Below are 22,500 nucleotides of genomic sequence, written 5' to 3' on the forward strand. Positions count from 1 at the left end.
GCGGAAACTAAAAAAAGAGGAGTAAACACGTCCCCCCCCAGCTTCGGGGTTGAAGACTTACCAAAGTATCAGGCCAACTTCAGGTGGACTCGGAGCGGAAACCAGGAAGTGGTCAGCTGCACCTGAGAAGTGACAAGATGCGGAAGGTTTTATTAGCTGCGTTCGCATCACAACGTTTGCATCACTAAGGCCTACATTCGTGTATTACATCAACAATTCATAATACAAATCTGCTACTCTTTGAGATCTGGAACGTGGTCAACCACAAAACAAAACAAAATTCCGCCAACTAGAATCGAACCCTAAAGATCCAAGAGCACTATTAACTAGGACCAAAACCCTCATGGTCCCAAAGACTCCACTAACAAGGACTAACCCCTAAAAGTCAAAGGGCTCCACCAACAAAGACTAAACCCTAACAAGTGCTAGGGAGGGCTCCACTAACTTGGAAATAATACTAAGGTCTTAAGATTCCAGTAGCTAAGACTAAACCCTAAAGATCTAAAGAATCCACCAACTAAGACTAAATCCTAACAATTCCTAGGGAGATCTCCACTAACTTGGAAAAAACACTAAGGTCTTAAGGTTCCACCAGTTAAGACTAAACCCTAAAGATCCAAAAAATCTACCAACGAGAATTAACCCCAAAATGTCCTAGGGATCCGCTAACACTTCACTACACTCAGGTTGGGACACAGCCTACAACTGTGTGTTACATCAGCAATTCATAATACAAATATACTACTCTTTGAGATCTAGACCGTGGTCAACCACAAAACAAACCACTCCACCAGTTAGGAACCAGATCCTAAAGATCCAAGGGCTCTATTAACTAGGACCAAACACCTAATGGTGCTAAGGCTCCACTAACTAGGACTAAACCCTTATAGTCGAAGGGCTCCACTAACTAAGACTAAACCCTAACAAGTCCTGGGGAGGGCTCCACTAACTTGGAAAAACACTAAGGTCTTAAGGTTCCATCAGCTAAGACTAAACCCTAAAGGTCCGAAGAATCCACCAACTAAGACTGAATCCTAACAAGTCCTAGGGAGGGCTCCACTAACTTGGAAAAACACTAAGGTCTTAACGTTCCACCAGCTAAGACTAAACCCTAAAGGTCCAAATAATCTACCAACTAGGACTAAATCTTAACAAGTCCTAGGTAGGGCTCCACTAACTTGTAGAAAACACTAAGGTCTTAAGGTTCCACCAGCTAAGACTAAACCATAAAGGTCCAAAGAATCTACCAACGAGAACTAACCCCAAAAAGTCTTAGGGATCCACTAACACTTCACTACACTGTAAAAAGTACACAATTTACTGCTTGAAGTACTAATGGAAGTATTCAGTTTGGGACACAGCCTACATCCGTGCATTACATCAACAATTCATAATACAAATCTGTTACTCTTTAAGATCTAGACCGTGTTCAACCACAAAACAAGACAAAATTCCACCAATTAGAACCAATCCCTAAAGATCCAAGGGCGCTATCAACTAGGACCAAAACCCTAATGGTCCAAAGGCTCCACTAACTAGGACTAAACTCTAAAGATCCAAGGGCTCTATTAACTAGGACCAAAACCCTAACGGTCCAAAGGCTCCACCAACTAAGACTAAACCCTGACAAGTCCTAGGGAGGGCTCCACTAACTTGGAAAAAACACTGAGGTCTTAAGATTCCAGTAGCTAAGACTAAACCCTAAATATCCAAAGAATCCACCAACTAAGACTAACCCCTAACAAGTCCTAGGGAGGGCTCCACTAACTTGGAAAAACACTAATGTCTTAAGGTTCCATAAGCTAAGACTAAACCCTAAAGTTCCGAAGAATCCACCAACTAAGACTAAATCCTAACAATTCTTAGGGAGGGCTCCACCAACTTGGAAAAAGCACTAATGGCTTAAGGTTCCACCAGCTAAGACTAAACCCTAAAGATCCAAAAAATCTACCAACGAGAACTAACCCCAAGAAGTCATAGGGATCCACTAACACTTCACTACACTCAGGTTGGGACACAACCTACAATTGTGTATTACACAGCAATTCATAATAGAAATATGCTACTCTTTGAGATCTAGACCGTGGTCAACCACAAAACAAACCACTCCACAAGTTAGGAACCGGACCCTAAAGATCCAAGGGCTCTATTAACTAGGACCAAACCCTTAATGGTGCAAAGGCTCCACTAACAAGGACTAAACCCTAATAGTCAAAGGGCTCCACTAACTAAGACTAAACCCTAACAAGTCCTGGGGAGGGCTCCACTAACTTGGAAAAACACTAAGGTCTTAAAGTTCCATCAGCTAAGACTAAACCCTAAAGGTCCAAATAATCTACCAACGAGAACTAACCCCAAAAAGTCCTAGGGATCCACTAACACTTCACGACACTCAGGATGGGACACAGCCTACATTTGTGTATTAACTCAGCAATTCATAATAAAAATATGCTACTCTTTGAGATCTAGACCGTGGTCAACCACAAAACTAACCACTCCACCAATTAGAACCGAACCCTAAAGATCCAAGGGCTCTATTAACTAGGACCAAACCCCTAATGATGCAAAGGCTCCACTAAGTAGGACTAAACCCTAACAAGTCCTAGGGAGGGCTCCACTAACTTAGAAAAAACACTAAGGTCTAAAGGTTCCGTCAGCTAAGACTAAACCCTAAAGGTCCAAAGAATCTACCAACGAGAACTAACCCCAAAAAGTCCTAAGTATCCACTAACACTTCACTACACTCAGGTTGGGACACAGCCTACATTTGTGTATTACATCAGCAATTCATAATAAAAATATGCTACTCTTTGAGATCTAGACCATGGTCAACCACAAAACAAACCAAAACTCCAGCAGTTAGAACTGGAACCTAAATATCCAAGAGCGCTATTAACTAGGACCAAAACCGTCATGGTCCCAAAGACTCCACTAACTAGGACTAAACCCTAATAGTCGAAGGGCTCCACCAACTAAGACTAAACCCTAACAAGTGAAGTGAAGTGAATTACATTTATATAGCGTTTTTTTCTCAAGTGACTCAAAGTGCTTTACATTGTGAAACCCAATATCTAAGTTACATTTAAACCAGTGTGGGTGGCACTTGGAGCAGGTGGGTAAAGTGTCTTGCTCAAGGACACAACGGCAGTGACTAGGATGGCGGAAGCGGGGATCGAACCTGCAACCCTCAAGTTGCTGACACGGCCGCTTTACCAACCGAGCTATACCGCTCCAACCCTAAAAGTCGAAGTCCTAGGGAGGGCTCCATTAACTTTAAAAAACACTAAGGTCTTAAGGTTCCATCAGCTAAGACTAAACCCTAAAAGTCCGAAGAATCCACCAACTAAAACTAAATCCTAACAAGTCCTAGGGAGGGCTCCACTAACTTGGAAAAAAACACTAAGGTCTTAAGGTTCCACCAGCTAAGACTAAACCCTAAAGGTCCAAATAATCAACCAACTACGACTAAATCTTAACAAGTCCTAGCGAGGGCTCCACTAACCTGGAAAAAACACTAAGGTCTTAAGGTACCACCAGCTAAGACTAAACCCTAAAGGTCCAAAGAATCTACCAACGAGAACTAACCCCAAAAAGTCCTAGGGATCCACTAACACTTCACTACACTCCGGTTGGGACACAGCCTACATTTGTGCATTACATCAACAACTCATAAAATAAATCTGCTACTCTTTGAGATCTAGACCGTGGTCAACCAAAAAACAAACCACTCCACCAGTTAGAACTGGACCCTAAAGATCCATGAGTGCTATTAACTAGGACCAAAACCTTCATGGTCCCAAAGACTCCACTAACTAGGACTAAACCCTAAAAGTCGAAGGGCTTCACCAACTAAGACTAAACCCTAACAAGTCCTAGGGAGGGCTCCACTAACTTGGAAAAACACTAAGGTCTTAAGGTTCCATCAGCTAAGACTAAACCCTAAAGGTCCGAAGAATCCACCAACTAAGACTAAATCCTAACAAGTCTTAGGGAGGGCTCCACTAACTTGGAAAAAACACTAAAGTCTTAAGATTCCACCAGGTAAGACTAAACCCTAAAGGTCCAAATAATCCACCAACTAGGACTAAATCTTAACAAGTCCTAGGGAGGGCTCCACTAACTTGGAAAAAACACTAAGGTCTTAAGGTTCCACCAGCTAAGACTAAACCATAAAGGTCCAAAGAATCTACCAACAAGAACTAACCCCAAAAAGTCCTAGGGATCCACTAACACTTCACTACACTGTAAAAAGTACACAATTTACTGCTTGAAGTACTAATGGAAGTATTCAGTTTGGGACACAGCCTACATTTGTGCATTACATCAACAATTCATAATACAAATCTGTTACTCTTTAAGATCTAGACCGTGTTCAACCACAAAACAAGACAAAATTCCACCAATTAGAACCAATCCCTAAAGATCCAAGGGTGCTATCAACTAGGACCAAAACCCTAATGGTCCAAAGGCTCCACTAACTAGGACTAAACTCTAAAGATCCAAGGGCTCTATTAACTAGAACCAAAACCCTAACGGTCCAAAGGCTCCACCAACTAAGACTAAACCCTGACAAGTCCTAGGGAGGGCTCCACTAACTTGGAAAAAACACTGAGGTCTTAAGATTCCAGCAGCTAAGACTAAACCCTAAAGATCCAAAGAATCCACCAACTAAGACTAACTCCTAACAAGTCCTAGGGAGGGCTCCACTAACTTGGAAAAAACACTGAGGTCTTAAGGTTCCATAAGCTAAGACTAAACCCTAAAGTTTTGAAGAATCCACCAACTAAGACTAAATCCTAACAATTCTTAGGGAGGGCTCCACTAACTTGGAAAAAGCACTAATGGCTTAAGGTTCCACCAGCTAAGACTAAACCCTAAAGATCCAAATCCAAATCTACCAACGAGAACTAACCCCAAAAAGTCCTAGGGATCCACTAACACTTCACTACACTCCGGTTGGGACACAGCCTACATTTGTGTATTACATCAACAACTCATAAAATAAATCTGCTACTCTTTGAGACCTAGACCGTGGTCAACCACAAAACAAACCACTCCACCAGTTAGGACTGGACCCTAAAGATCCATGAGCGCTATTAACTAGGACCAAAACCTTCATGGTCCCAAAGACTCCACTAACTAGGACTAAACCCTAAAAGTTGAAGGGCTTCACCAACTAAGACTAAACCCTAACAAGTCCTAGGGAGGGCTCCACTAACTTGGAAAAACACAAAGGTCTTAAGGTTCCATCAGCTAAGACTAAACCTTAAAGGTCCGAAGAATCCACCAACGAAGACTAAATCCTAAAAAGTCCTAGGGAGGGCTCCAGTAACTTGGAAAAAACACTAAGGTCTTAAGGTTCCACCAGCTAAGACTAAACCCTAAAGGTCCAAATAATCCACCAACTTGGACTAAATCTTAACAAGTCCTAGGGATCCTAGGGTAAGAACTTGGAAAAAACACTAAGTTCTTAAGGTTCCACCAGCTAAGACTAAACCCTAAAGGTCCAAAGAATATACCAACGAGAACTAACCCCAAAAAGTCCTAAGGATCCACTAACACATCACTACATTCAGATTGGGACAGAGCCTACATTTGTGTATTACATCAGCAATTCATAATAAAAATATGCTACTCTTTGAGATCTAGACTGTGGTCAACCACAAAACAAACCATTACACCAGTTAGGAACCGGACCCTAAGGATCCAAGGGCTCTACTAACTAGGACCAAACCCCTAATGGTGCAAGGGCTACACTGACTAGGACTAAACCCTAAAGATCCAAGGGCTTTATTAACTAGGACCAAAACCCTAACAGTCCAGTCAGCAGAGTGGAAATGAGACTTTCAGTTTTTTAGGCTCAGCTTGAGTCGAAACCTAATGGTTCACGTTTGAAGACCAAAGGCGGCAAAACGCGGGCGGAAACATGGCCGACTGTGACGAGAAGGCGGGGAGGCGGGATGATTGGATCGTAAACATCCTGGCCGCTGACAGAGGCACAGCCCGCCCCCCCCGACCCCCAATCGCCACTTTCCATTGCTGTTCCTTCTTTCGCAGCGTACAACAAATCCGAGGATTGGAGCACCGGATGAACGGCGGGCAACGCTGCCGCAAAATGCGTCATCACGCCCCCGTTCCCTCGCCATTATGACCACCGGCGGAGAGGACCACACAGCGGCGGATAATAGGCTACCTCTTTCCTGCGGCGCTATCGCCGCCATGCAGGCGCGCCTTCCATTACCGTAACGCTGGGGCCGTAATAAGCCGGGAGAGGCTTCGCGTGGCGAGCGCGACTGAGAGCGGAGGTCAGTCGTGTCAGACCGCTTGCTAGCACGCTGCTAATTACCAGGAAATCAGGACGCCACAGCCGCGCTTTTTTTTTTTTTTTCCTTCCACCCCCTTACTCCTTCTGTGTGCTTGACGTTTTGAGAGCGACATCATGAAACTGAACATTGACTTGGTCTGTTTGGGAACTTGATACAGTTTTTGGTCTGAGAAAAAGTTACCCAAAAGTTTAATGCGAGGGGGTCCAAACTGAAAAATGTAAAAAATGTGGTGTCCATTTTATTACTTTTCATTTTCAAAACCAATACAATACATATTGTAACCTTTAGGGCTCCCCCCAATTGGACGACATTAAAGGTCCCGGGGACCTAAAAGGGTCTCAGTGACTAAAGTGTTCGAATTAAGTCATATATTATTATTTTTTTGTACTTTCAACACTTAAGAAATAAACTTAAGAACTATCTGTTGCTATAAAGATTTTTTGATTTTTTTTTGTATTTGATGCCCTTTTTTCCCCAAATAAAAACATGTATTTATGGGAAAAACACAGAATATGCAATATGTTCCCACAAATTTTGGAATATTTGATATTGACAAAAAAAAAACATTTGCGTGATATTTGGCTTATTTAACCGAAATACTGAAAAATTAAAAAATGTGGTGTCCATTTTATTATTTTTCATTTTTAAAACCAATACAATACATATTGTAACCATTAGGGCTCCCCCCTATTGGACGACATTAAAGGTCCCGGGGACCTAAAAGGGTCTCAGTGACTAAAGTGTTAAAATTAAGTCATATATTAATATTTTTTTGTACTTTCAACACTTAAATATCACTAAATAAACTTAAGAACTATCTGTTGCTATAAAGCTTGTATTTGTTTTTGTATTTGATGCCCTTTTTGCCCCCTAAATAAGAAACATTTTTAATGGGAAAAACACAAAATATGCACTATTTTCCCTCAAACTTTAGAATATTTGATATTGATAAAAAAAAAACATTTGCGAGATATTTGGCTTTGCAATAAGTTAACCCAAATACTAAAAAATAAAGAAATTTGGTGTCCATAACCCTTAGAGCTCCCCCCAATTGGACGACATTAAAGGTCCTGGGGACCTAAAAGGGTCACAGTGACTAAAGTGTTAAAATTAAGTCATACATTAATATTTTATTGTACTTTCAACACTTAAATACCAATAAATAAACTTAAGAACTAGCTGTTGCTAAAAAGCTTGTATTTTTCTGGTATTTGATGCCCTTTTTCCCCCCAATTTTTTTTTATGGGAAAAACACAAAATATACAATATTTTCCCCCAAACTTTGGAATATTTGATATTGATATAAAAAAAAACATTTGCACGATATTTGCCTGTATAATAAGTGAACCAAAATACTAAAAAATTTAAAAATGTGGTGTCCATTTTATTACTTTTCATTTTCAAAACCAATACAATACATATTGTAACCCTTAGGGCTCCCCCCTATTGGACAACATTAAAAGGTCCCAGGGACCTACAAGGGTCTCAGTCACTAAAGTGTTAAAATTAAGTCATATATTAATATTGTTTTGTACTTTCAACACTTAATTACCAATAAATAAACTTAAGAACTATATGTTGCTAAAAAGCTTTTATTTTTTTTGTATTTTATGCCCTTTTTTTTTCCTAAATACATTTTTTTTTTATGAGAAAAACACAAAATATGTAATATTTTCCCACCATCTTTGGAATATTTGATATTGATAAAAAAAATTACAAAAAAAAAAAAATTGCGTGATATTTGGCTGTGCAATAAATTAACCAAAATACTGAAAAATTCTAAAATGTGGTGTCCATTTTATTATTTTTCATTTTCAAAACCTATACAATACATATTGTAACCCTTAGGGCTCCCCCCAATTGGACGACATTAAAGGTCCCGGGGACCTAAAAGGGTCTGTCACTAGAGTGTTAAAATTAAGTCATATATTAATATTTTTTTGTACTTTCAACACTTAAATATCACTAAATAAACTTAAGAACTATCTGTTGCTATAAAGCTTGTATTTTTTTTTTTTATTTGATGCCATTTTTTCCCCCAAATAAAAACATGTATTTATGGAGAAAAACACAGAACATGCAATACATTCCCACAAACTTTGGAATATTTGATATTGACAAAAAAAAACATTTGCGTGATATTTGGCTTAGTTAACCGAAATACTAAAAAATTAAAAAATGTGGTGTCTATTTTATTACTTTCCATTTTCAAAACCAATACAATACATATTGCAACCCTTAGAGCTCCCCCCTATTGGACGACATTAAAGGTCTCGGGGACCTAAAAGGGTCTCAGTCACTAAAGTGTTAAAATTAAGTCATATATTAATATTTTTTTGTACTTTCAACACTTAAATACCAATAAAAAACTTAAGAACCATCTGTTGCTAAAAAGTTTTTATTTTTTTGGTATTTTATGCCCTTTTTTTCCTCAAATATATATATATTTTTTTATGAGAAAAACCAAATATGTAATATTTTCCCCCAATCTTTGGAATATTTGATAGTGATAAAAAAAATAATAATACATTTTTTTTTTAAATGTGCGCGGTATCTGGCTGTATAATAAGTTAACCGAAATACTGAAAAATTAAAAAATGGTGTCCATTTTATTATTTTTCATTTTCAAAACCAATACAATACATATTGTAACCCTTAGAGCTCCCCCCTATTGGACGACATTAAAGGTCCCGGGGACCTAAAAGGGTCTCAGTCACTAAAGTGTTCAAATTAAGTCATATTAATATGTTGTTGCACTCTCAACACTTAAATATCATTAAATAAACTTAAGAACTATCTGTTGCTATTGGTATTGTATGCCCTTTTTTTCCCCAAATATTTTTTTTTTTATGAGAAAAACAAAATATGTAATATTTTCCCCCAATCTTTGGAATATTTGATATTGATTAAAAAAACATAAAAAACATTTGCGCGATATTTGGCTTTGCAATAAGTTAACCGAAATACTGAAAAATTCAAAAATGTGGTGTCCATTTTATTATTTTTCATTTTCAAAACTATTATAATACATATTGTAACCCTTAGAGCTCCCCCTAATTGGACGACATTAAAGGTCCCGGGGACCTAAACGGGTCTCAGTGACTAAAGTGTTAAAATTAAGTCATATATTAATATTTTTTTGTACTTTCAACACTTAAGAAATAAACTTAAGAACTATCTGTTGCTATAAAGATTTTTTATTATTTTTGTATGTGTTGCCCTTTTTTTCCCCAAATAAAAACATTTTTTTATGAGAAAAACACAAAAGATGCAATATGTTCCCCCAAACTTTGGAATATTTGATGTGAAGTAATTGGAGTCTTAACTATGTAAATAATTCATAACAACATTGCTTTTGAATTATTTATTGAACAATGATAGTTTAAAACAAATCTAATTTATGGCCTCAAGGATCCAAACAGCCCCCACTCATATATGTTTTTTTTCTTAAGTTTTCTTATGCAGAGGTGTACTTACAACAATTTTGTAGATCAGTGGTTCTCAAACTTTTTAAAAATAAACTAGCACCTCAGGAAACACTTGGCTCTCCAAGTACCTCCATCATGACCAACAATAAAATATCCGCGACAGTGTTTTTGTGCAATGCGTGTTAGTTTTTACAGTGCATTACTAAATATAAAAAAAACATGTTGCAATTTTATTTGTACTGTCATTTTTTTTTTTTTTTACCGGAACATGTATGGTAGCTGGTTTTACGGTGCATTACTGTAAATGTAAACATTTTAACACTTATTTTTTTGGGGGAAATTCTGCCAACTGAGCTGCTAGCTTTTTCTTACCGTAAAGTTTAAGGCTGGTCTTTCAAAGTGAATTACTGTAAATAGAAAAATAGTTTTACTTTTATTTTTACTGTAAAATTCTGTCAACTGGGCTGTCAGGTTGTTTTTTTTACCGACAGAATTTTCAGCCAAAAATAACAGTGTTAACATTTTTGCATTTACAGTAGTGCACCATAAAACCAACTACAGTACATTTTACGGTAAAAAAAAAAAAAAAATGGCAGCTCAGTCTTCAAAATTTTACAGTCAAAATAAAAGTGCAACATGTTTTTTTTTTTATTTACAGTAGTGCACTGTAAAAACTATGTTGCACTTTTATTTCTACTGTAAAATTTTGAAGACTGAGCTGCCATTTTTTTTTTACCGTAAAATGTACTGTAGTTGGTTTTACGGTGCACTACTGTAAATGCAAAAATGTTAACACTGTTATTTTTGGGTGAAAATTCTGTCAACTTAGCTGCTAGCTTTTTCTTACCGTAAAGTTTACAGCTGTTCTTTGAAAGTGAGTTACTGTAAACGAAAAAAATAATTCTACATTTATCTTTACTGTAAAATTCTGTCAACTGGGCTGTCAGGTTGTTGTTGTTTTTACCGTAAAACGTGTGTTAGTTTTTACAGTGCACTACTGTAGATATAAAACACGGTGCACTTTTATTTCTACTGTAAAATTTTGAAGACTGAGCTGCCTTTTTTTTTTTTTTTTTTACCGTAAAATGTACTGTAATTGGTTTTACGGTGCACTACTGTAAATGTAAACGTTTTAACTGTTTTCTTTTCCGGGAAAATTCTGGCAACTTAGCGGTTAGCCTTTTCTTACCGTAAAGTTTACGGCTGTTCTTTCAAGGTGAATTACTGTAAATGGAAAAATGGTTCTACTTTTATTTTTACTGTAAAATTCTGTCAACTGGGCTTCCAGGTTGTTGGTTTATTTTTACCGTGAAATGTGCGTTAGTTTTTACAGCGCATTACTGTCAGTAACTTTATTTCTATTGTAAGATTTTGAAGACTGAGGTGCCGTTTTTTTGTTGTTGTTTTTTTTTTACAGTAAAATGTACAGTAGTTGATTTTACGGTGCACTACTGTAAATGTAAAGATTGTAACTGTTATTTTTACGGGCAAATTCTGGCAACCGATCTGCTAGCTTTTTCTTACCGTAAAGTTTACGGCTCTTCTTTCAAAGTGAGTTACTTTAAATGGAAAAATAGTTCTACTTTTATTTTTACTGTAAAATGTTGTCAACTGGTCTGTCAGGTTGTTTTTTTGACCGTAAAATGTGTGTTAGTTTTTACAGTGCATTACTGTAAATAAATAAAAAAACACTTTTATTTCTATTGTAAAATTTTGAAGACTGAGATGCCGTTTTTTGGGGGGGAATGGGGAATGGGGGGTTACCGTAAAATGTGGTTTTAGCTGGCTTTTTCTTACCGTAAAGTTTTTCGGCTGTTCTTTCAAAGTGAATTACTGTAAATGGAAAAATGGATGCAGTTTTATTTTTACTGTAAAAATCTGTCAACTGCCAGTTTTTATCTTCACCGTAAACTGTGTATCTTTGTTAATGACAAAATTGTAACAGTGTCACAGTGGATTACTGTAAACAAATTTTTTTTTACAGCCCGCTCTTTTTTACTGTAAAATTACGCGCCAGTTCTTTTTTACCGTAAAACCTGCTAGCTGGTGTCTTACAGTGTGGTGGTAGACCTCGGGACCAAAGGAGCCGGGTGCTGTTCAGCAAGCACGTTGAGGGACAGGAAGTGGCGCTAGCTTGCAGATAAAATATGTGGAGTATTGTCGTCGTGCAGGAGGGAAGCGCAGATGTCTCCATTGTTCGCCTCGTCCTAAAGTTCCCCTCATTATCGCCCTCATTAGCCGTGTCATCGATACGGCGGGCGGCTACCAGCAGACTGGACGTATACGCCGCGACTAAACACCAATTAATTATCTGCCAGGCAATTATGCAGCGTCTTTTTATTTTTTTTCTAATTTACTCATAAGACCAAGACGGCCTCTGCAGACCTGCTGGAGCGGAACTTTCCCGGGCGGCAGAAAAGATGGCGCCGGTGCTCTGGTGGCGGGGGTAGCGAGGGAGGGGGTGTATATTGTAGCGTCCCGGAAGAGTTAGTGCTGCAAGGGGTTCTGGGTATTTGTTCTGTTGTGTTTAAGTTGTGTTACGGTGCGGATGTTCTCCCGAAATGTGTTTGTCATTCTTGTTTCGGTGTGGGTTCACTGGGTGGCGCATATTTGTAACAGTGTTAAAGTTGTTTATACGGCCACCCTCAGTGTGACCTGTATGGCTGTTGATCAAGTATGCCTTGCATTCACTTGTGTGTGTGAAAAGCCGTAGATATTATGTGACTAGGCTGGCACGCAAAGGCAGTCAAGACATGAATTTTACTTTTTGAAACCGATACCGATAGTTTTGAAACCGATACCGATAATTACCGAAATCACATTTTAATGTATTTATCGGCAGTCCGATATTATCGGACATCTCTATTTACAATACAACTAAAACAATTCTTAATTCTTAGGAGTGTTTTCATGCATATTTGTACGTACCGTCGTAATGTGATCAAACGAGCGTCATTAGCATTAGCTAATATGCTAGCAAGTTTACGAGTGTCTGCGTTAGTATTATTAACTCACAATAACATTCTTTTTGTATTGTTTCAGTTTCACAAATTTCTCAGTAAATTCCCCAAAACGTCACTGTGGAGTTATTGAGTCTGTTTAGCTCAGTGGTCCCCAACCACCGGGCCGCGGACCGGTACCGGGCCGCACAAGGAAAAAAAAAAAATATATATATATATATATATATATATATATATATATATATATATATATTATTATTTATTATTAGTTTTTATTAAATCAACATAAAAACACAATATATACACTATATATCAATGTATATCAATACAGTCTGCAGGGATACAGTCCGTAAGCACACATGATTGTATTTCTTTTTTTTTTTTTAAATAAATAAATAAATAAATTAAATAAAAATAAATTAAAAAATCACCCCCCCCGGTCCGCGGGACAAATTTTCAAGCGTTGACCGGTCCGCAGCTACAAAAAGGTTGGGGACCACTGGTTTAGCTGATTGGTGAGCTACGTAGCGCAGCTAGTGGGTCCATGACAATGACTTCTGTTTTGTTTGATCAGCCGTTTTACTGCTGTGTCACAGACACCGTTTGGAAAAAATTAAGTTAACAATTAAATAAACATTTACAGAATATCACAGTGTAAATAAATAATTTCACAACGTATATACCTGCGCCTTATAGTCAGGTGCGGCTTATATATGGACAAATATTTGTTTCTTTCTAAAAATTTAGTGGGCGCGGCTTATATAGTCCGGAAAATACTGTAATAGTTGTAACAGTTAATCATCATTACAGAAGGGCTTCGTAATTGTCAACCACATGTTTTACACCGGAAAAGTAAACGCTCATATTGAGTAATTTCCAATCTACAAGTCACTCTTTTACTCGTTGCTAGGCCTAATTCGTGGGTTTTTCCCGCATTCACAGGCTTTCGCGTGCCGCCAGTAAACTACCACGTTACCCAGAAGGCTCAGCGCTCCAGACAGGAATAGGAAGGGGACAGATTTTGTTCGGTTCGATGGATAACGCGTTGATATTTTGTGACAGTTTTTTTGTTTTTGGTTCACACAAAAAAAAAAAACGTAAGTTTTGATGAGACAAATATGATTGGCCAAAATGTGCAGGAAAGTTAACAAAGTTGCATCATTTGCGTTAAACGGGCCGAGCCTACAAGCCGCTACTTTTTTTCCCACGCTTTGCACCCTGCGGCTTGTAAAACGGTGCAGCTAATGTATGGATGCAAATAGTTTTTCATTAAAAAAAACAAGCAAATACACCGAATAGGTGTGTTATTGTTTGTTCAACAGTGCCATCTTTTGGACGAGTTTGCACACTGCAGGTGATGCAGTGTACCGGAAGTACAATTGCTGTCCCCGTCTTCTAGCCGTTCATAGCGTTTCTACTGTTATGGATTCTTCCTTCATCACTCCAAACTACGTTTTGTAAGTTTTACAATATAACTAAAACAATTCATACTTACCAAACCGTCGCATGTGTGACCGTCTGAGAGACGTAAGGGGGCGGATTTGGTGCGGTTTGATCGATAAGGCGTTGATATTTTGTGACACTTTTTTTTTTTTTCGCACAAAAAACAAACGTATGTTTTGATGGGACAAATATGATTTGCCAAAATGTGCAGGAAAGTTGCATAATTTGCGTGAATCAGGCCGATCGTGATATTGCGAATTCCCGCACGGACTGAAAAAAAATCTAAAGTTCTAAGGTCAATTTGGAGTATCACTGTTGTTTGTGCACAATATTAAATATACTTGGCAAATAAAACCTCTGCCTTGTTTTTAATGAATACTTAGGCCTACTACGCTACTGTGTTGTAATGTTGGTCATTATGGTGGTACTTGGCAGGTGTTTTCTGAGGCGGTACTTGGTGGAAAAAGGCTTGAGAACCACCGGTTTAGACTTTTACTTACCTAATTTCTGTGTATACTTTAATACAATGATATTAATATTTCTATTAGTGTGATACCGTTTAAAAAAAAAAAGAGAAAAAAAGTTAATTGCTGTGGTAGAATCCAAGTAAAAAAAAAAAAATACCATGCTTTTAATTTGAAGCTTGCTTTGCACTGAACAGGAAGTGAATGTTGTGTGTAACTAGGATAGACTTTATAGACTTTTTTAGTACCAGAACAAGGAGGATCGAGACTTGATGAGTCATTGGACGGGTTCTATGGTAGTATTTTTAGAATGTGCCGCCGGCCTATAAAGAACGGGCCAGTTCCTTTCAGGAGTCCTCCAGGAATATGGCGAGCTACGGTGAAAGGAATCAGGTCGCCACGACAGTCTCTCGAGGGCCCAATTTCCCGGTGTCGGGCTCTGTAGACAGGTGGCTCCGGGGACGGACGCCAGCGCGGGTTAGACGTCAACGTGCGCCCGCCAGGTCGCAGGGAACCAGCCCGTGACTCACACGAGGCGAAGCGCGGCCCGCTGGACCCCTGACTGTGTGACACTACCTCTACTGGTCACAATATTAGGGACACCTCGTTGCTACGAGAGAGGCTCAAAATATTCGAAGCAGCTCTCAGCGAGATGAGGTAGAGTTGAACGAGCACACTGATAATACCGTAAGTCCAGCCTACAAGCCTGTCAGGCTCAAACCTTGATGACATCTATTAAACAAGACAAGAAGCAAGGAATTAAACAGAGACAGAATTAAATTTGGCTCAATTGAGGCGAGCGCGTCTGGGCTGTACTCTTGTACAGTCTCCATCACGCTCTGGCGAAAGATTGTACGCCTCCTCTTTTATTTGGACTTTCCCTGGTTACATGGCAACAGCTGTTTCTAAGGGCGGGGGGGTCGTAAACAGCCATTGCCTTTGATTACAACAGTTCAAAGAAAAGGTCGTTAAACAGTCCAAAGAAGCGGTGCCTGGAGGGGAGTCTGGTCCTGCTTCCTCTTCGCTTTGTAGATCTCGGGTCAAGACAATATATTTATGTTGATTACCAATACATGAAAGAAACAGAACACCATGTTGCTTCCCATCCTACACAGTGGAGTTTTACAAGCCTTCTGCTTGGTAGGATTAAAGACAGATTTTGTCTGCTCGCCGGGAACTCATTGAATCACAAAGTTTTGTGATAACTTAGATACAATTATACTGACAAAGCCGCTACTTTTTTCCCACGCTTTGTACCCTGCGGCTAATTGATGGATGCAAATAGTATTACACCGAATAGGTGTATTATTGTTTGTTCAACGGCGCCATCTTTTGGACGAGTTTGCCCACTGCAGGTGCCGCAGTGTCCGTCTGTTTAGCGCTTTCGACCAGAGGTACAATTGCCGTCCCCGTCTTGTAGCCGTCCATAGCGTTTCTACTGGTATGAATTCTTCATTCATCACTCCAAACAACGTTTGTAAGTTTTACAATAAAACTAAAACAAGTCATACTTACCGAACCGTCCCATGTGCGATGTCTGTAGGAGTGTTTTCATGCATATTGTGTACGTGCTATCGTAATGTATTCAAGCGAGCGTCGTTAGCATTAGCTAATATGCTAACAGGTTCACGAATGTCTGTGTTAGTATTATTAACTTTCAATGACATTCTTTTTGTATTGTTTCAGTTTCTCAAATTCCTCAGTAAATTCACCAAAACGTCACCGTGGAGTTATTGAGTCTGTTTAGCTGATTGGCGAGCGAGCTAGCAAGAGCTAGCAATCCACACAAGGTAGACTACTTGTTATCTTATGTTTTTTATAAACTATGTTTAATTTTGTTTGTTAATTTACTGCTTTAGATGAGAACCTTGCATAAGCCTTTTGGGGTTTCTTTTCTCACCTGCACTTATTTCCTATTACGTATATCTCATTACTCATTTCTTGTCTCTATGTTTTAGTTTTTTTTTTACAATGTTACCTTTTGTACGGTTTATATTGTGCGAATGAATAAATAAATACAATAAAAAGCTTGCGCAGCTCGTCGGTCCATGACGGTGATTTCTGTTTTGCTTGAGCCGCCGTTTTACTGCCTTGTCACAGACACCGTTTGGAAGCAATTAAGGTAAATAAACATTTACATAATATTTCTGTGTAAATAACTCATTTCGCAACACATATCTGCGACTTATAGTCCGGTACAACTAATATATGAAAACATATGTTTTTCTTCTAAAATGTAGTGGGTGTGGCTTATATAGTCCGGGAAATAGGGTAATTATATTGTGACATGAATATTTATAGTATTACTAGCTTTGTACACGCATACAGGTGTACCTAATGACGTGACTGTCACGATTGGGTGGCATGTTTATGTGTGGTCGTTCTCCCGAAGCGTGCAGGTAGGATATGATTTATTTGTCATAAATCATACGACATACAAAAAGACAGGAAACAAACAAAAGAGACACGGCGCCGATGGCACGGGCAGCTAAGGCAAAAACTTGGCACAGGAACCAGGAATCAAGAAACATAGAAGCAGGAATTAACCAAATAAGGAATCCAGACCGACTGTGGCGCACAACGTAAATAAGTAGCTCTCTGATTAGTGCCCGGCAGCAGGTGAGCATGCCGAACACTAATCAGAGGCAGGTGAAACTAATCAGTGTCACGACGGGGGGTCCGGACCACTCCGGACAAGTCGTGCAGGTAAGAACATGGTTTATTATCGAAATCCAACAAGTACAAAAAACTGAAAACAAGTCCGAGAAAAAACGTGCCGATCGCACTGGACGCTAACACTAACACTTGGCATAGACTAGAGGTAAGGAATACTCACGTAACTGTGGCAAGAAGCAAACAATGAAACCAGGCCGACTGACCGGCAAAGGCAGGATTAAATAGTCCCTCTGATTAGTGCTCGGGAAACAGGTGAGCGTTCCGAGCACCAATCAGAGACAGGTGGAAACAATAAGCACCCATGGTAACTAAAAGCAAACAAGGGTGCACAAAAACAGGAACTAAGGGAGTCCAAAACTAACAGACTATAACAAAAAACACGATCCGGGCCGGTGGTAACCAAAACACAAACCCAGGGGTGCTGGAAACAGAACTGAGGTAGTGGAACTGATAGAACAAAACTAAACAAAATATGATCCGGGCAACGGATCATGACAGTAACCCCCTCCCAAAGGACGGATTCCAGATGTCCCCAGAATACAAAAAAAAAAGACCAAGTTCAAGAGTCACGGCAGGGTGGAGGGAGGACTAGGTGGTGGGTCGCCAGGCCAAGTGTCCCCGAATCCACCGGGGACAACGGATCAGGACAGTGACAGGTGTAAGTGGAATACTTACAAAAATGCGAAATGTTTAAATAAAAAAATTATCAATTTTTTTTTTTTTTTTTCCGATAACAAGGGACAACAAGGGACTCCTCCCAATAGCTCCACCCACTCGGCAGATGACTTTATGAATTTCTTTAATAAGAAAATTGAACTCATTAGAAAGGAGATTAAAGACAACGCATCCCAGCTACAACTGGGTTCTATTAACACAGATACAACTGTATCTACGACGGATACTGCAATACAAAATAGTCTCTCTCTTTTTGATGAAATAACATTAGAGGAACTATTACAGCGTGTAAGTGGGATAAAACAAACAACATGTTTACTTGACCCACTTCCTGGGAAACTTATCAAGGAGCTTTTTGTATTATTAGGTCCATCAGTGCTAAATATTATAAACTTATCACTTTCCTCTGGCACTGTTCCCCTAGCATTCAAGAAAGCGGTTATTCATCCTCTGCTCAAAAGACCTAACCTTGATCCTGATCTCATGGTAAACTACCGACCGGTGTCCCACCTTCCCTTTATTTCGAAAATCCTCGAAAAAATTGTCGCACAGCAGCTAAATGAACACTTAGTGTCTAACAATCTCTGTGAACCTTTTCAATCCGGTTTCAGGGCAAATCACTCTACGGAGACAGCCCTCGCAAAAATGACTAATGATCTACTGCTAACGATGGATTCTGATGCGTCATCTATGTTGCTGCTTCTTGATCTTAGCGCTGCTTTCGATACCGTCGATCATTATATTTTATTAGAGCGTATCAAAACACGTATTGGTATGTCAGACTTAGCTTTGTCGTGGTTTAACTCTTATCTTACTGACAGGATGCAATGCGTCTCCCATAATAATGTGACCTCGGACTATGTGAAGGTAACGTGCGGAGTTCCTCAGGGTTCGGTTCTTGGCCCTGCACTCTTTAGTATTTACATGCTGCCGCTAGGCGACATCATACGCAAATACGGTGTTAGCTTTCATTGTTATGCTGATGACACCCAACTCTACATGCCCCTAAAGCTGACCAACACGCTGGATTGTAGTCAGCTGGAGGCGTGTCTTAATGAAATTAAACAATGGATGTCCGCTAACTTCTTGCAACTCAACGCCAAGAAAACGGAAATGCTGATTATCGGTCCTGCTAAACACCGACATTTATTTAATAATACCACCTTAACATTTGACAACCAAACAATTACACAAGGCGAATCAGTAAAGAATCTGGGTATTATTTTCGACCCAACTCTCTCCTTTGAGTCACACATTAAGAGTGTTACTAAAACGGCCTTCTTTCATCTCCGTAATATCGCTAAAATTCGTTCCATTTTGTCCACTAGCGACGCTGAGATCATTATTCATGCGTTCGTTACGTCTCGTCTCGACTACTGTAACGTATTATTTTTGGGTCTCCCTATGTCTAGCATTAAAAGATTACAATTGGTACAAAATGCGGCTGCTAGGCTTTTGACAAGAACAAGAAAGTTTGATGATATTACGCCTATACTGGCTCACCTGCACTGGCTTCCTGTGCACTTAAGATGTGACTTTAAGGTTTTACTACTTGCGTATAAAATACTACACGGTCTAGCTCCGTCCTATCTTGTCGATTGTATTGTACCATATGTCCCGGCAAGAAATTTGCGTTCAAAGAACTCCGGCTTATTAGTGATTCCCAGAGCCCAAAAAAAGTCTGCGGGCTATAGAGCGTTTTCTATTCGGACTCCAGTACTATGGAATGCCCTCCCGGTAACAACTAGAGATGCTACCTCAGTAGAAGCATTTAAGTCCCATCTTAAAACTCATTTGTATACTCTAGCCATTAAATAGCCCCCCTGTTAGACCAGTTGATCTGCCGTTTCTTTTCTTTTCTCCTCTGCTCCCCTTTTCCTTGAGGGAGGGGGGCACAGGTCCGGTGGCCATGGATGAAGTGCTGGCTGTCCAGAGTCAGGACCCGGGGTGGACCGCTTGCCTGTGCATCGGCTGGGAACATCTCTGCGCTGCTGACCCGTCTCCGCTCGGGATGGTGTCCTGCTGGCCCCACTATGGACTGGACTCTTACTATTATGTTGGATCCACTATGGACTGGACTCTCACAATATTATGTCAGACCCACTCGACATCCATTGCTTTCGGTCTCCCCTAGAGGGGGGGGGGGTTACCCACATATGCGGTCCTCTCCAAGGTTTCTCATAGTCATTCACATCGACGTCCCACTGGGGTGAGTTTTTCCTTGCCCTTATGTGGGCTTTGTACCGAGGATGTCGTTGTGGCTTGTGCAGCCCTTTGAGACACTTGTGATTTAGGGCTATATAAATAAAGATTGATTGATTGATTGATTGATTGATTGATTGATAAATAAATTGTGTATAAAAAGTGTATAAAAATAAATATAGTTTGTAGTGGAATATTTCCACAAGGAAGTCAAAATTTTACACAATTTTGACCCAAAATGACAATATATTATCACCAAAAAATCTTTTTTCCCTTGTTTGTTGACCAATAGTTGAAAATGTATTTGTTTTAAATCCGTGCACCCACTGCCTTGAACGGTATTTAAACAATTCATGTTTAGTCAGGCATGTACTGCCACCTACTGGACTGGGGTGGAACACACAGTTATCTCGTTACGACAAGCCACAATTTATTAGATTTTTCTGCATTTTAGTGTCACTTTATCAAGGCGTGCAATAACGCAAGTACGCAAATTGAGACGCGGCACGTGTTTCTGAGCAAAAAGCAAACGACTCCTTTGCGTTTGAATCCATACGTCTTAATAAAGCTCTTTTATTGCTCTTCCGAGTCGCGTTGTTATCGCCTTAGTGATGCAGACTAATTTACATAATACATATTGCATGATAATATCATTTGTTTTCATTGTTTTTTTTCTTTCTACAGGAAGATGGTGATCTTTTGTGTATTTGTTAATATTGTGTGCAATCAAGAAGATAATATAGTAGGTCGCAGGCAGGATAATATACTAACGTTTAAATGCCTTTCAGGACTAAATACACAAATAATCTCGGATACGACCGTTTAAAAGTGCCCCGATTCGATATTTGTGTCTGGTATCAGTCCGATATCAGCAAATAAAGCAGGTTCGTCTAAAACGTTCGATACAAGCAGTCTGTTCTGCTCCCGCTAACGTTTTTTTAGCAGTCGAATAACAGTTTGTCTCCATTTTAGAGCCTTTTAAAAGTTTTTACCTCAAAACACCGAAATTGAACATAAAGTGCATCCGTATAACTCACAATGAATAAAAAATAACTTATTTGTGGCATTCAAGCATGAAATAATTGCATTAAAGCAAAGGAATGTGTATAATAGTAAGAAAGTAGTCTTTGCCATTAAGGTGAATGTGCCAGTTGTCCTTTGCCGAGCCCTACAAAGTGTTTACACTGTATGTTGTGGACTAATTACACACTAACATTTTCATTACCAAATTGGAAGTAATCAATAAAGCTAATCTGTGGCATTAATAAAGCATTTTCAATGTAAATTAGCATAGAGCTAGCGCCCTTTAAAATGTGGAGCGTTGCTGTCTTGTTCTTGCTTTGTTAGCGTGGAACATTTTTTTATTTTTACGGGAATCAGAACCAGGTAGCATCGATGGATTTTCTCGTAAAAATTGCCGAATTTGCTAGCGGAAATCCTCGGTTGAAGATAGCCCTCCTTGGGACATTTTCAAGATCACAGAACGATGAACCGTCAAAAGTTAAAATCCACTATAAAAATTCAACGTTCCCCAATCTAAACTTGTATAAACACGATTCGACTAAGATATCAAATTTTTTTTTTTTTAACAATTTGTGAGGATTATGATTAATTCTCCATGTAAACGGGAAAATATAAACATCCTACCAGTCTTTATCCCGGTAAGAGCAGACATTGTACAGTAAGCGATATTGTTTTATTATGTTCATAGTTTGTATATCCTGTTTAGCACTTAGCAATACTGCTACTTGCTGGATTTGTTTATCACTCAGCTTCTAAAACGTGTGGATCATCCTCCTTATATTCAGGCTCAAAAATATATGTTTCTGGATCATCATTTTGTCCCAAAGTAGTCTTTGTTGTAGTGTTGTTGTTGTTGAGGGAAATAGCAAACTGTGAAACACGCCGCCCGATGCTTAAAATGAGAAAAATACGTAAATTCATCCATACATTTTCTACCGCTTGTCCCGTTCGAAATACATAAATATTACATGTTATTATGAATGTTAAACATATATACTTACAGCGTGTATATAAAACGTTGACGGAGGTTTTTGGATGTTTTTTTTTGAGCGCTTTATAGGCGGAATAGAACAAACCATATCACATCCATTTTTAGATGACTATTGCTAAAGTTTATTTAGAATTTAGAATGCAAAAAAAAAAAAAAAAAAAACAACAGAAAAAAACGTGTTTTTTTTACATTAGGATTGTGAATGATTTACGAAAATTGAAAAAAAAAAAAAAAAAAAAGTGCTGTTCCCCTTAAAGTAGCCAGAACATTATTTGTATATAACATATTTCTTCTTCTGGCTATTTATTTACT

General features: G+C 39.0%; 1 protein-coding gene across 5 annotated transcripts in view; it reads right to left on the bottom strand.

The window, feature by feature from the left end:
• LOC133572070 (alpha-1,3-mannosyl-glycoprotein 4-beta-N-acetylglucosaminyltransferase C-like) overlaps nt 1-22,500 on the bottom strand; it is a 490,538-nt gene that overhangs the window by 119,179 nt on the left and 348,859 nt on the right. For 4 of the 5 annotated variants that reach the window (XM_061924731.2, XM_061924729.2, XM_061924730.1 and 1 more), the window contains one exon: nt 62-122. The exons of the other annotated variant lie outside the window; for it this stretch is intronic. The gene's annotated coding sequence lies outside the window, so the exon portion shown is untranslated. The remainder of the gene's footprint in view (nt 1-61; nt 123-22,500) is intronic. 5 annotated transcript variants of the gene reach the window in all.

Source organism: Nerophis lumbriciformis, linkage group LG29 (genome assembly GCF_033978685.3).
Source record: "Nerophis lumbriciformis linkage group LG29, RoL_Nlum_v2.1, whole genome shotgun sequence".
NCBI lineage: Eukaryota > Metazoa > Chordata > Actinopteri > Syngnathiformes > Syngnathidae > Nerophis > Nerophis lumbriciformis.